The 14,896-nt window shown below is 44.2% G+C and overlaps 1 protein-coding gene across 4 annotated transcripts in view; it reads left to right on the forward strand.

Moving 5' to 3' along the window:
- Positions 1 to 14,896, forward strand: part of LOC139371392 (protein kinase C and casein kinase substrate in neurons protein 1-like) — a 45,624-nt gene that overhangs the window by 8,720 nt on the left and 22,008 nt on the right. Inside the window, exon 1 of one of the 4 annotated variants that reach the window (XM_071111776.1) lies at positions 9,704 to 10,019. The exons of 2 other annotated variants lie outside the window; for them this stretch is intronic. The gene's annotated coding sequence lies outside the window, so the exon portion shown is untranslated. Of the gene's footprint in view, positions 1 to 9,703; positions 10,020 to 14,896 lie in introns of those variants that run through there. One more of the 4 variants, XM_071111779.1, reaches the window with a different exon arrangement.

Raw genomic sequence — 14,896 nt, forward strand, 5'->3', positions numbered from 1 at the left:
TCCCTCTCTGTCCTGGCCCCCTCTCTCTCCTGGCCCCCTTTCTTCCCTGTCTCCCTCTCTCTTCTGGCCCCTTCTCTCTTGCCTCCCTCTGCCCTACCTCTTTTTATCTCGTGGCCCCATATCTCCTTCCCTCCTCTCTCTCTCTGACCTTCCTTACTTTCCTGCCTTACTCTTTCCCTCCTTCCCCTCTCTCCCCCTTATCTCTGTCTTTTCTCCTAACCATTTTCTCTCCTGTCCTTTTCCTCTCCATGACAAATGTTCTCCTTGAGACTTCCTACAAATGTGTCAGCCGGACAGGAAGGGAGTGCCCTCACTGGCAGCTGGCTAATTATTGATGGCCTTACCTGTCTTTAGGAGGATGGGGCAAAGTTCAGTCTGCGTGTTTGTGTGTGTGTGTGTGTGTGTGTGTGTGTGTGTGTGTGTGTGTGTGTGTGTGTGTGTGTGTGTGTGTGTGTGTGTGTGTGTGTTGTGTGTGTGTGGTGGTGGTGGTGGTTAGACAACAGGGTGTGCCATCTCCTTCAGGTGCGTAGCTATTCTAGTTGCCTGTAGCCTCTAAAACTGTCCGTCTCGAGTCTGTCTCAAGGGTGGACACAGATTGCTCCGAGTGACCAGGCGCATTACTGTTGTTATGTTATTCTAAAAGTAACAATAGAGATCAATACATACTGTCAGAAATATTCACAGACTTATACAACATAGGCGAAATGACACAATTTAGACTGTTAGCAAAATCAAGGTTCTTTAGAGGACTCCTATACTTAAGCAATAAGGCCCGAGGGGGTGTGGTAATTGGCCAATATACCATGGGTAAGGGCTGTTCTTAGGCACGACGCAAAGCCCTTAGGATACAGCTCTTAACCGTGGTATATTGGCCATATACAGCAAACCCCGAGGTGTTCATCGCTATTCTAAAATGGTTACCAACGTAATTACAGCAGTAAAAATACATGTTTTGTCATACCCATGGTATATGGTCTGATATACCACGGCTGTCAGCCAATCAGCATTCTGGGATGGAACCACCCACTTTATGATTTGCCGATAATGTGAACAATGTTGTTTAATTTTTCTCTTACCTGATTAGCTAGCTGCTCCTCCACTACAGTGGAGCGGCAGGTAGCCTAGTGCTACACCATCCAAGATGCAGTGCAGACGTGTTTTGTTCGTCCTCTCGTGTACTTTTGTATTTTTCATCTTTTTTTGTGTATATATATCAATTTTATTTTCAATCTCTTTTCCATTTTAATTAATTTATACCTTCCGGTAACCTGCCATAACCAATGTGATACGGAACCGCTATTATTTTAAATTTTTAGACCTTATAGCAAGAACCACCTAGCCATCAGAAGCGAAACAGCTAATTAAAAAGCTAAAGCTATTTAGTCATTGTTAGCCACTGCTAGCAGCCTTTACCTTCTGCACAGATACCAGCCCTTTTTTTTAGCCTGGATAATACTCTCCAGCCTACCAGTATCGGACTGTCTCTCCACTACAACGCCGGATTCCTGCCATAATCCCTGGACCATTACTCTTGATTTTCACAGCTAGCTAGCACCCACCGAGTTACCCAGTACCGAAGCTATCCCTGAGGCCCACCTCCCGGCCTACTCAGTTGTTCACCCGGACTCCACCCAGACACAGCTAGAAGCCACTACTCCACCGGATCCTTGCCGTAAGCTCTGGACCTTGGCACCGGATCACCGCTGCTACCGAGTGGCTATAGTGGCTGCCCCGAAGCTAGCACCAGTTAGCCGTGAGCCAGGCGCATATCTCGGCTAGCAAACTAAATTACTACAACTACAATACCTCTTTCGCCATCTGGCTTGGATCCTTTGTCGACACGGTGCCCCGCCGCACCATCATGACTGGTCTGCCACGAATACTCCATCTGCTGTGCCTTCAACCAGCCTCCGTCTGACGTCGGAGCAGACGCTTCTACTAGCCCCGGGCTACTAACTTTAAACGCTGTGTCGCTCGCGTGCTAGCGTAGTAGCGACTACTTCCCTGTTCCATCGATTGCTGCCCCTGGACTCTGTCCATTAATCACGGTACTCCATTCTGTTTATTTTTTGTCTATCTGTCGGCCCCAGCCGTGAACTAAGGCTCTGTGTGTATTTAACCAATGTTCTCTGCCCAGTCATAGCCATTTTACCTGTTGTTGTTGTTTTAGCTGATTAGCTGTTGTTGTCTCACCCGTTGTTGTCTTAGCTAGCTCTCCCAATCAAATCAAAATCTAATCAAATGTATTTATATAGCCCTTCTTACATCAGCTGATATATCAAAGTGCTGTACAGAAACCCAGCCTAAAACCCCAAACAGCAAGCAATGCAGGTGTAGAAGCAGGCTATGAAAAACTAACTAGAAAGTTAACATTATGTTTCCAAATGACATCCCCAAGAGGTAAAATATATAGTGAAAACAATAGTGGTCCTAAAACGGAACCTTGAGGAACACCGAAATTTACAGTTGATTTGTCAGAGGACAAACCATTCACAGAGACAAACGGATATCTTTCCGGCAGATAAGATCTAAACCAGGCCAGAACTTGTCCGTGTAGACCAATTTGGGATTCCAATCTCTCCAAAAGAATGTGGTGATCGATGGTATCAAAAGCAGCACTAAGGTCTAGGAACACGAAGACAGATGCAGAGCCTCGGTCTGACGCCATTAAAAGGTCATTTACCACCTTCACAAGTGCAGTCTCAGTGCTATGATGGGGTCTAAAACCAGACTGACACATTTCATATACATTGTTTGTCTTCAGAAAGGCAGTGAGTTGCTGAGCAACAGCTTTTTCAAACATTTTAGATAGTTTTTTATATTTTCTGGGTCAAGGTTTGGCTTTTTCAGGAGAGTCTTTATTACTGCCACTTTTAGTGAGCTTGGTACACATCCAGAGGATAGAGAGCCGTTTATTATGTTCAACATAGGAGGGTCAAGCACAGGAAGCAGCTCTTTCAGTAGTTTAGTTGGAATAGGGTCCAGTATGCAGCTTGAAGTTTTAGAGGCCATGATTATTTTCATCATTGTGTCAAGAGATATAGTACTAAAACACGTGAGTGTCTCCCTTGATCCTAGGTCCTGGCAGAGTTGTGCAGACTCAGGACAACTGAGCTTTGGAGGAATACGCAGATTTAAAGAGGAGTCCGTAATTTGCTTTCTAATGATCATGATCTTTTCCTCAAAGACGTTCATTAATGTATTACTGCTGAAGTGAAAGCTCTCTTGGGGAATGCTGCTTTTTAGTTAGCTTTGCGACATTATCAAAAATACATTTCGGATTGTTCTTTTTTTCCTCAATTAAGTTTGAAAAATAGGATGATCAAGCAGCAGTGAGGGCTCTTCGATACTGCACGGTATTGTCTTTCCAAGCAAGTCGGAAGACTTCCAGTTTGGTGTGGCGCCATTTCCGTTCCAATTTTCTGGAAACTTGCTTCAGAGGTTTGGGTATTTTCTGTATACCAGGGAGCTAGTTTCTTATGACAAATGTTTTTAGTTTTTAGGGGTGCAACTGCATCTAGGGTATTGTGCAAGGTGAAATTGAGTTCCTCAGTTAGGTGGTTAACTGATTTTTGTCCTCTGACGTCCTTGGGTAGGCAGAGGGAGTCTGGAAGGGCATCAAGGAATCTTTGGGTTGTCTGAGAATTTATAGCACGGCTTTTGATGCTCCTTGGTTGGGGTCTGAGCAGATTATTTGTTGCATGTGCAAACGTAATAAAATGGTGGTCCGATAGTCCAGGGTTATGAGGAAAAACATTAAGATCCACAACATTTATTCCACGGGACAAAACTAGATCCAGAGTATGACTGTGGCAGTGAGTACGTCCAGAGACATGTTGGACTAAACCCACTGTGTCGATGATGGCTCCGAAAGCCTTTTGGAGTGGTTCTGTGGACTTTTCCACGTGAATATTAAAGTCACCAAAAATTTGAATATTATCTGCTATGACTACAATGTCCGATAGGAATTCAGGGAACTCAGTGGGGAATGCTGTTTATGGCCCAGGAGGCCTGTAAACAGTAGCTATAAAAAGTGATTGGGTAGGCTGCATAGATATCATGACTAGAAGCTCAAAAGACGACAACGTCGTTTTTTGTTTGTTGTAAATTGACATTTGCTATCGTAAATGTTAGCAACACTTCCGCCTTTGCGGGATACACGGGGGATATGGTCACTAGTATAACCAGGAGGTGAGGCCTCATTTAACACAGTAAATTCATCAGGCTTAAGCCATGTTTCAGGCCAATCACATCAAGATTATGATCAGTGATTAGTTCATTGACTATAACTGCCTTTGAAGTGAGGGATCTAACATTAAGTAGGCCTATTTTGAGATGGGAGGTATCACAATCTCTTTCAATAATGTCAGGAATGGAGGAGGTCTTTATTCTAGTGAGATTGCTAAAGCGAACACCGCCATGTTTAGTTTTGCCCAACCTAGGTCGAGGCACAGACACGGTCTCAATGGGGATAGCTGAGCTGATTACACTTGACTGTGCTAGTGGCAGACTCCACTAAGCTGGCAGGCTTTCTGCCTGTTCTGCACCCTATTTCATTGTGGAGCTAGGGGTGATAGAGCCCTGTTTATGTTCGTAGATAAGATGAGAGCACCCCTCCAGCTAGGATGGAGTCCGTCACTCCTCAACAGGCCAGGCTTGGTCCTGTTTGTGGGTGAGTCCCAGAAAGAGGGCCAATCATCTACAAATTCTATCTTTTGGGAGGTGCAGAAAACAGTTTTCAACCAGCGATTGAGTTGTGAGACTCTGCTGTAGAGCTCATCACTCCCCCTAACTGGGACGGGGCCAGAGACAATTACTCGATGCCGACACATCTTTCTAGCTGATTTACACCCTGAAGCTGGTGACCTCTGACTGTTTCATCCTAACATCGTTGGTGCCGTCGTGGATAACAATATCTCTATACTCTCTACACTCGCCAGTTTTTGCTTTAGCCAGCACCATCTTCAGATTAGCCTTAACGTCGGTAGCCCTGCCCCCCGGTAAACAGTGTATGATCGCTGGATGATTCGTTTTAAGTCCAATACTGCGAGTAATGGAGTCGCCAATGACTAGGGTTTTCAATTTGTCAGAGCTAATGGTGGGAGCCTTCGGCGTCTCAGACCCCGTAACGGGTGGAGTAGAGACCAGAGAAGGCTCGGCCTCTGACTCCGACTCGCTGCTTAATGGGGAGAACCGGTTGAAAGTTTCTGTCGGCTGAATGAGCGTCACCGGTTGAGCATTCCTACAGCATTTCCCTCCAGAAGCCATGAGAAAGTTGTCTGGCTGCGGGGACCGTGCGAGGGGATTCATACTAACGTTACTATCTGTACTTACTGGTGGCACAGACGCTGTTTCATCCTTTCCTACACTGAAATTACCCTTGCCTAACAATTGCGTCTGAAGCTGGGCTTGCAGCACAGCTATCCTCGCCGAAAGGCAAATGTTCTCCTGTATATTATGACTACAGCGACTGCAATTAGAAGGTATCATGTTAATGTTACTACTTAGCTTCGGCTGGTGAAGGTCCTGGCGAACCATGTCCAGATAAAACGTCCGGAGTGAAAAAGTTGAGTGAGGGAAAAACTAAAAATATAAACGTAATTCAAAAGTAAAAACAGTAAAGTTGTCAGGTAGCAAAGTAAGGTTGGCAACAAAACGCACAGCAGCACGTGAACAAGTCTGCAAGTTGTGACCGGAAATGACAAGTATGCACCTGAACTCTATAGTCTTCTCAACACCTGTGATTACTTTATGCCTCGCTGTATGTCTTTCTCAAATGCCAATATGCCTTGAATACTGCTGTTTAGGTTAGTTATCATTGTTTTAGTTTACAATGGAGCTCCTAGTTCCACTCATCATACCTCTGATACCTCCTTTGTCCCACCTCCCACACATGCGGTGACCTCACCCATTATAACCAGCATGTCCAGAGATACAACCTCTCTTATCATCACTCTTAGTGCCTGCACATTATGGCTTGCCCAGAAATCTTCTCCTTTTATTTTTTGTCCCCAACACTCTAGGCGACCAGTTTTGATAGCCTTTAGCCGTACCCTTATCCTACTCCTCCTCTGTTATTCACAGGCCCTGCATGTCCCCAGGCACTCTCATTTGTTGACTTCTGTGATCAAAAAAGCCTTGGTTTCATGCATGTCAACATCAGAAGCCTCCTCCCTAAGTTTGCTTTACTCACTCACTCCGCCAACCCTGATGACCTTGCTGTCTAAATCCTGGATTAGGAAGGCCACCAAAAATTCTGAGATTTCCATACCCAACTACATCATTGCAATATCAGCCTTCTGGACCCCCCTCCGCTCAAAGCTGTGCCCTGGACACCATTTGTTAATTGATTGCCCCCCATCTAGCTTCAGAGTTCGTTCTGTTAGGTGACCTAAACTGGGAGATGGTTAACACCCCGGCAGTCCTACAATCTAAGCTAAATGCCTTCAATCGTACACAAATCTGAACCCACCAAACCCTAAATCCGTAAACATGGGCACCCTCATAGACATTATCCTGACCAACTTGCCCTCCAAATACACCTCCGCTATTTTCAATCAGGATCTCAATCACTGCCTCATTGCCTGTATCCGCTATGGGTAAGCGATCAAACGACCACCCCTTATTCGCTCCTATGGCCTATTTTTTGTTCATAAATTTCACTTACCTCCTCATGCCTTTTGCACACACTGTATTACATTTTATATATTCATTTTTTTCTACTGTGTCATTGACTTGTTCAAACATTTATTGTGTTATTGGCTTGTTTATAGTTTACTCCTTGTGTACCTCTTAAACCTTTATAAAATATTTTATTGGAAGGATATTAAATATATATATATTTTTGTTCAAAAAAATTTTACCCCTTCACTCCAGACCTGACTGCCCACCCCCAATTTCATGGTATCCAATTGTTTTAGTAGCTACCTACTAGACTTGTCTCATCGACCCAAACTGTTACAGACCTATATATACATACTGCCCTGCCTATCTACAACTCCTGTGCAGCCGTCTTCATCAACCTGGCCAAGGCTTTGTACCATATTCTTATCGGCAGACTCGGTTCACCAACTACACAGTTCCGCGTGTATGGAGGGTACATTTTATATATTCGAGCCGATTTTTTTCTCGTGTCACCTTGACTTGTTTATTGTGTACAAGACAATACTGTGCAGCCGCTTGAGTTCAATAGGTCACTGGTATCCAATTGTTTTCACCCGCCCACCCGACTAGCATCACCACCCTGGACATGCGTCCTACGGCAACAAAGCTCTGGTAAAACTGACTATCCTACCGAGACTTCGGCGATGTCATCTACAAAATAGCTTCCAATACTCTACTCAGCAAACTGGATGCAGTCTATCACAGTGCCATCCGTTTTGTTACTAAATCACCTTATACCACCCACCACTGCAACTTGCCTTTTGCACACACTGTATATAGACATTTTATATATTAATTTTTGTTCTACTGTGTCATACACAAACCGCACTGCTTCTTAAGACAGCGCAATCCAACCCAGAAGCCAGCCGCACAAATGTGTCAGAGGAAACACCGTGCACCTGGCAACCTTGGTTAGCGTGCACTGCGCCCGGCCCGCCACAGGAGTCGCTGGTGCGCGATGAGACAAGGATTTCTCTACCGGTCAAACCCTCCCTAACCCGGACGACGCTAGGCCAATTGTGCGTCGCCCCACGGACCTCCCGGTCGCGGCCAGTTACGACAGAGCCTGGGCGCAAACCCAGAGTCTCTGGTGGCACAGCTGGTGCTGCAGTGCTGTACAGCGCCCTTAACCACGGCGCCACCCGGGAGGCCTCATGTGTACCTCTCTGTTGTTGTCTGTGTCATACTGCTTTGCTTTATCTTGGCCAGGTTGCAGTTGTAAATGAGAACTTGTTCTCTACTAGCCGACCTGGTTAAATAAAGGTGAAATAAAAAATGTATTAAAAAAAGCCAGTAACCAAAAGGTTTCTAAATCGAATCCCTGAGCTGACGAGGTAAAAATATGTCGTTCTGCCCCTGAACAAGGCAGTTAACCTGCTGTTCCTAGGCCATCATTGTAAAAAATAATTTGTTCTTAATTAAACTGACCTGCCTAGTTAAATAAAAGGTTAAAACAAGATCATTGCAAACAGGTCATTGGATAACAAGTTGAGTGACCAATCCATCTGACAAAAAATATTGTTGTTTTTTTCTCCAGAAAAGGTTAAAGTTATTTAACTTCAGCTGTTCTGTACAAAACCTCCTGAATGTGTGGGTGGTAGAGGGTGTTGTTCTCAGATACCCTGGATACACACGTTTTGGTAAGCAAATAGATGTCATAATTGATGTAAATTTGATGTCACCACAATAGGGAAGTGTGTATGTTTACTGCACTTTGTTATGCTCTAGGCTTTTCTCTCATGTTATTATTGTCTCATTGAGCCCCTCTGATCTTTCATGACACCGGGGGCTGGTCTCTCTCTCTCTCTCTCTCTCTCTCTCCCCTCTCTCTGTCACTCTCACTCTCTCTTGCTCTGTCTGTCTCTGTCTCCCTCTCCTTCTTTCTCACTCTCTCAATTCAATTCAATTCAAGGGCTTTATTGGCATGGGAAACATGTGTTAACATTGCCAAAGCAAGTGAGGTAGATAATATATAAAGTGAATATATAAAGTGAAATAAACAATCAAAATTAACAGTAAACATTACACATACAGAAGTTTCAAAACAATAAAGACATTACAAATGTCATATTATATATATACAGTGTTTTAACAATGTACAAATGGTTAAAGGACACAAGATAAAATAAATAAGCATAAATATGGGTTATATTTATAATGGTGTTTGTTCTTCACTGGTTGCCCTTTTCTCGTGGCAACAGGTCACAAATCTTGCTGCTGTGATGGCACACTGTGGAATTTCACCCAGTAGATATGGGAGTTTATCAAAATTGGATTTGTTTTCGAATTCTTTGATCTGTGTAATCTGAGGGAAATATGTCTCTCTAATATGGTCATACATTGGGCAGGAGGTTAGGAAGTACAGCTCAGTTTCCACCTCATTTTGTGGGCAGTGAGCACATAGCCTGTCTTCTCTTGAGAGCCATGTCTGCCTACGGCGGCCTTTCTCAATAGCAAGGCTATGCTCACTGAGTCTGTACATAGTCAAAGCTTTCCTTAATTTTGGGTCAGTCACAGTGGTCAGGTATTCTGCCGCTGTGTACTCTCTGTGTAGGGCCAAATAGCATTCTAGTTTGCTCAGTTTTTTTGTTAATTCTTTCCAATGTGTCAAGTAATTATCTCTTTGTTTTCTCATGATTTGGTTGGGTCTAATCTCTCACTCTCTCTCTGTCTATCTCTCTCTCTCTCTACCCCCCCCCCCCCCCCCTCTCTCTGTCTCATTATTTATTTTGCCCTGTGTTGCTTCCAGTGCCAATCTTTTGTTTTGGGGAGTTGGCCAAGCACTCCCGTCCCAAGGAGGAATCTGTAGGGAGCAGCTCTGTTTGCTGTCTCCTTCGCTGTCAGTCAACTGTGAGGTCACCTTTAGAGTGACTCATGCTTTGCTCTTATCAATTTAACTTTTTTTTATCAATTGGACATTGCTGGTGAGGCCACTGCAGCTCCCTTCAGCTGTGTTCAGCTGGGGAGTGAAGTGGGCTGGGCAGAGCATCAGCATAGTTTCCCAGGGAGTTTCCCAGGGAGGGACGGGTTAGGGTATCCTGTCATTGTTGGGAGAGACCCGAGTGAGCCAGGGCATTTTAATGGCTGTGTTTTGTTGTAGGAAGGTGTTGTCTGGTTAGTTAGTGTCTGATCTGTTTCTGCTTGGGCCTGGTGTTAAAGTACAGAGAGAGGGAGAGGCTGTGTGTGTCACAAGGAGGAGTCCGATGTAAGATGAGGTTATAGATGAAGTGGTTGGTTATTGATCAGGGTTTAAAGAGTGGGTGGAAAATGCAACAGGAGTTTTGTTGTCTTCTTGGATGTCTCTACAGTCCCTACTGTCTCTACAGCCTTCTGACTGGAAGACGTTGCATAGAAAGGTGAGTGGAACAATGGAACTAAAGACTACACTCAGAAAAACAACTTGGTATCTAGAACCTAAAAGGGTTATTTGTGTGAAAGGTTATACCTGGATTGAAACCATAAAGTGTTCACCTATCGGGGACAGCCGAAGAACAGAACCCTTTTACATTTTTTTTGACTAACTCATATACTCAGCTGGCTCATAGTGACAGACTATGCCATTCTATTGGTTGACTCACAGTGACAGACTATGCCATTCTATTGGTTGACTCACAGTGACAGACTATGCCATTCTATTGGTTGACTCACAGTGACAGACTATGCCATTCTATTGGTTGACTCACAGTGACAGACTATACCATTCTATTGGTTGACTCACAGTGACAGACTATGCCATTCTATTGGTTGACTCACAGTGACAGACTATGCCATTCTATTGGTTGACTCACAGTGACAGACTATGCCATTCTATTGGTTGACTCACAGTGACAGACTATACCATTCTATTGGTTGACTCACAGTGACAGACTATGCCATTCTATTGGTTGACTCACAGTGACAGACTATACCATTCTATTGGTCTGTGCGTAAAACCTATTATTTTGTGTAGGGCGATCTGCAAGCATATTTGCTGGCTTAGAATATCAGAAATTATTTGAAAAGGCCTGTAAAATCAATTCTAATCAAGCCAAATACTGCAATTCATTGTATATCTTAACTTTTATAAATTAGATTTGCATACAATGCTAAGGTAGTGATAGTTGATAAGATGACAGCACTCCTGATTGAGACTGGCAGTGTGTCTGTACTGTATGGTAAATGATATGGGATGAGTTGGAGCTGTGGGACCCTGGCGGAGGCCTCTAGGTGTGTAGAGTTGGTCATTGCTCCTATCTGTTTACACAGTACGACTGAATAATTGATGATGTCTACTGTCTCTGTATGTAGAGCAGGATGAGATCATCAGGATGCAGCGTCTCTCCTGAATAAAACGAGTGCTGCATATAACCAACGTCAGATCCTAGATCCTAGATCCTAGATCCTAGTGTAGTGGGATTTTTGGCGTATCAGGGGCAGCAACAGTTGGGTACTGGAGGAACACAGAGACAGTGAGGAAAGTGTGTGTGCGTGCGTGTTCATGCGTGTATGTGCGTGTCTGTTATCTTTAGGTGAGGGCATTTTCGGAGATCTACTAGGTCTCCACTCCCATTGGGTGCGTTAGGTAGGCCTATTTGAAATAGCTTCCTTACCTCCTCTGTCAGACTGAAAACCTCTTGTTGCTGTCGCTGTAACGATATTTCATGTCTTCCCTGGCAGTGCCGCTTCGCTGAACACTGTTTTAGAAGCCTTTCACCCAGATGCTTTGTTATTGGAGTACTGTATACTGCTCCGGATGTAGATGAAGACATCAGGTATTGACAAAGCTAGCACAGTGGTGTTTTCTGTCTGTTGTCTTTCTGTTTGGTTTACAGAGTGACATGAATGAATAAGTGAATGATTTAACTTCTCTCTCTCATTTCTTAGCCAGGGGAGAAACTTTCGATAGTATGATGCCTTTCCGTTTCTTCATGACCTTGGAGTGTATCACTATTAATGTTACGTTATACGTTGTTATAAAGCTACAGTATATGAACTAGTCCAATGTGTCAAGAATGGACGACAGCCATTTCAACAGATGACATCTTACGGCCATTCACAGTAGTGCTTCAGAAGGACGGTTGGTCAGTCTACACCTGTTTTAAAGTGGAATACAATGCACAAACCCCTGGCCTAATGAATGTGAATCAGTGTTGAGCCTGCCTGCTCTGACATACTCTTGTAGCTTACGCCACCATTCAGACACAAGGCAGTCTCAGGGTAACAATGACAAATGATTCATATCTAATCAAACCAGGACATGTTAGATTTACTGTACAACCACAGACATCATGTCATCATTTGTCAAGGTACCTTAGTAGCCTGACCGCAGAAAGCATGTTTGCATTCATGTTTCGTACTCTGTAGGTTAACAGTTGGCTTAAGTTACCTGGAGGATTTAAAAATTCAAATAGGCCTATATTTTCGTAGGTTTCCATTTCGAATAAATGTTGTGTATTTGGTATGGCTTTTCTAATCGACCTGGCCGGGGTATCCTGGAAGGATATTGACCTCATCCCGTCAGTAGAGGATGCCTGGATATTTTTTAAAAATGCCTTCCTAACCATCTTAAATAAACATGCCCCATTCAAGAAATTTAGAACCAGGAACAGATATAGCCCTTGGTTCTCCCCAGACCTGACTGCCCTTAACCAACACAAAAACATCCTATGGCGTTCTGCATTAGCATCGGACAGCCCCCGTGATATGCAGCTGTTCAGGGAAGCTAGAAACCATTATACACAGGCAGTTAGAAAAGCCAAGGCTAGCTTTTTCAAGCAGAAATTTGCTTCTTGCAACACTAACTCAAAAAAGTTCTGGGACACTGTAAAGTCCATGGAGAATAAGAACACCTCCTCCCAGCTGCCCACTGCACTGAAGATAGGAAACACTGTCACCACTGATAAATCCACCATAATTGAGAATTTCAATAAGCATTTTTCTACGGCTGGCCATGCTTTCCACCTGGCTACTCCTACCCCTGTCAACAGCACTGCACCCCCAACAGCAACTCGCCCAAGCCTTCCCCATTTCTCCTTCTCCCAAATCCATTCAGCTGATGTTCTGAAAGAGCTGCAAAATCTGGACCCCTACAAATCAGCCGGGCTAGACAATCTGGACCCTTTCTTTCTAAAATGATCTGCCGAAATTGTTGCCACCCCTATTACTAGCCTGTTCAACCTCTCTTTCGTGTCGTCTGAGATTCCCAAAGATTGGAAAGCAGCTGCGGTCATCCCCCTCTTCAAAGGGGGGGACACTCTTGACCCAAACTGCTACAGACCTATATCTATCCTACCATGCCTTTCTAAGGTCTTCGAAAGCCAAGTCAACAAACAGATTACCGACCATTTCGAATCTCACCATACCTTCTCTGCTATGCAATCTGGTTTCAGAGCTGGTCATGGGTGCACCTCAGCCACGCTCAAGGTCCTAAACGATATCTTAACCGCCATCGATAAGAAACATTACTGTGCAGCCGTATTCATTGATCTGGCCAAGGCTTTCGACTCTGTCAATCACCACATCCTCATCGGCAGACTCAACAGCCTTGGTTTCTCAAATGATTGCCTCGCCTGGTTCACCAACTACTTCTCTGATAGAGTTCAGTGTGTCAAATCGGAGGGTCTGTTGTCCGGACCTCTGGCAGTCTCTATGGGGGTGCCACAGGGTTAAATTCTTGGACCGACTCTCTTCTCTGTATACATCAATGAGGTCGCTCTTGCTGCTGGTGAGTCTCTGATCCACCTCTACGCAGACGACACCATTCTGTATACTTCCGGCCCTTCTTTGGACACTGTGTTAACAACCCTCCAGGCAAGCTTCAATGCCATACAACTCTCCTTCCGTGGCCTCCAATTGCTCTTAAATACAAGTAAAACTAAATGCATGCTCTTCAACCGATCGCTACCTGCACCTACCCGCCTGTCCAACATCACTACTCTGGACGGCTCTGACTTAGAATACGTGGACAACTACAAATACTTAGGTGTCTGGTTAGACTGTAAACTCTCCTTCCAGACCCATATCAAACATCTCCAATCCAAAGTTAAATCTAGAATTGGCTTCCTATTTCGCAACAAAGCATCCTTCACTCATGCTGCCAAACATACCCTTGTAAAACTGACCATCCTACCAATCCTCGACTTTGGCGATGTCATTTACAAAATAGCCTCCAATACCCTACTCAACAAATTGGATGCAGTCTATCACAGTGCAATCCGTTTTGTCACCAAAGCCCCATATACTACCCACCATTGCGACCTGTACGCTCTCGTTGGCTGGCCCTCGCTTCATACTCGTCGCCAAACCCACTGGCTCCATGTCATCTACAAGACCCTGCTAGGTAAAGTCCCCCCTTATCTCAGCTCGCTGGTCACCATAGCATCTTCCACCTGTAGCACACGCTCCAGCAGGTATATCTCTCTAGTCACCCCCAAAACCAATTCTTTCTTTGGCCGCCTCTCTTTCCAGTTCTCTGCTGCCAATGACTGGAACGAACTACAAAAATCTCTGAAACTGGAAACACTTATCTCCCTCACTAGCTTTAAGCACCAACTGTCAGAGCAGCTCACAGATTACTGCACCTGAACATAGCCCACCTATAATTTAGCCCAAACAACTACCTCTTTCCCAACTGTATTTAATTTATTTATTTATTTTGCTCCTTTGCACCCCATTATTTTTATTTCTACTTTGCACATTCTTCCATTGCAAAACTACCATTCCAGTGTTTTACTTGCTATATTGTATTTACCTTGCCACCATGGCCTTTTTTGCCTTTACCTCCCTTCTCACCTCATTTGCTCACATTGTACTTGTTTATACTGTATTATTGACTGTATGTTTGTTTTACTCCATGTGTAACTCTGTGTCGTATCTGTCGAACTGCTTTGCTTTATCTTGGCCAGGTCGCAATTGTAAATGAGAACTTGTTCTCAACTTGCCTACCTGGTTAAATAAAGGTAAAATAAATCAAATAAATAAATAAAATGGCCCAGTGGAATTGGGACTTAGTTGGTATGGCCAAGTGGAATTGGGACTTAGTTGGTATGGCCCAGTGGAATTGGGACTTAGTTGGTATGGCCCAGTGGAATTGGGATTTAGTTGGTATGGCCAGTGGAATTGGGACTTACACAGTTACCTTCAAGGGAAATTACCAAAGCACATAGATTGAGGGAGTGTTTTATGTAAATGTCAGCAGTACAGTGAAATACGCCTTTGAACTGGACATAACAGGAATTCATTCAGTTGTTTTGAA

Source organism: Oncorhynchus clarkii, chromosome 17 (assembly GCF_045791955.1).
Source record: "Oncorhynchus clarkii lewisi isolate Uvic-CL-2024 chromosome 17, UVic_Ocla_1.0, whole genome shotgun sequence".
Classification (NCBI taxonomy): Eukaryota; Metazoa; Chordata; class Actinopteri; order Salmoniformes; family Salmonidae; genus Oncorhynchus; species Oncorhynchus clarkii.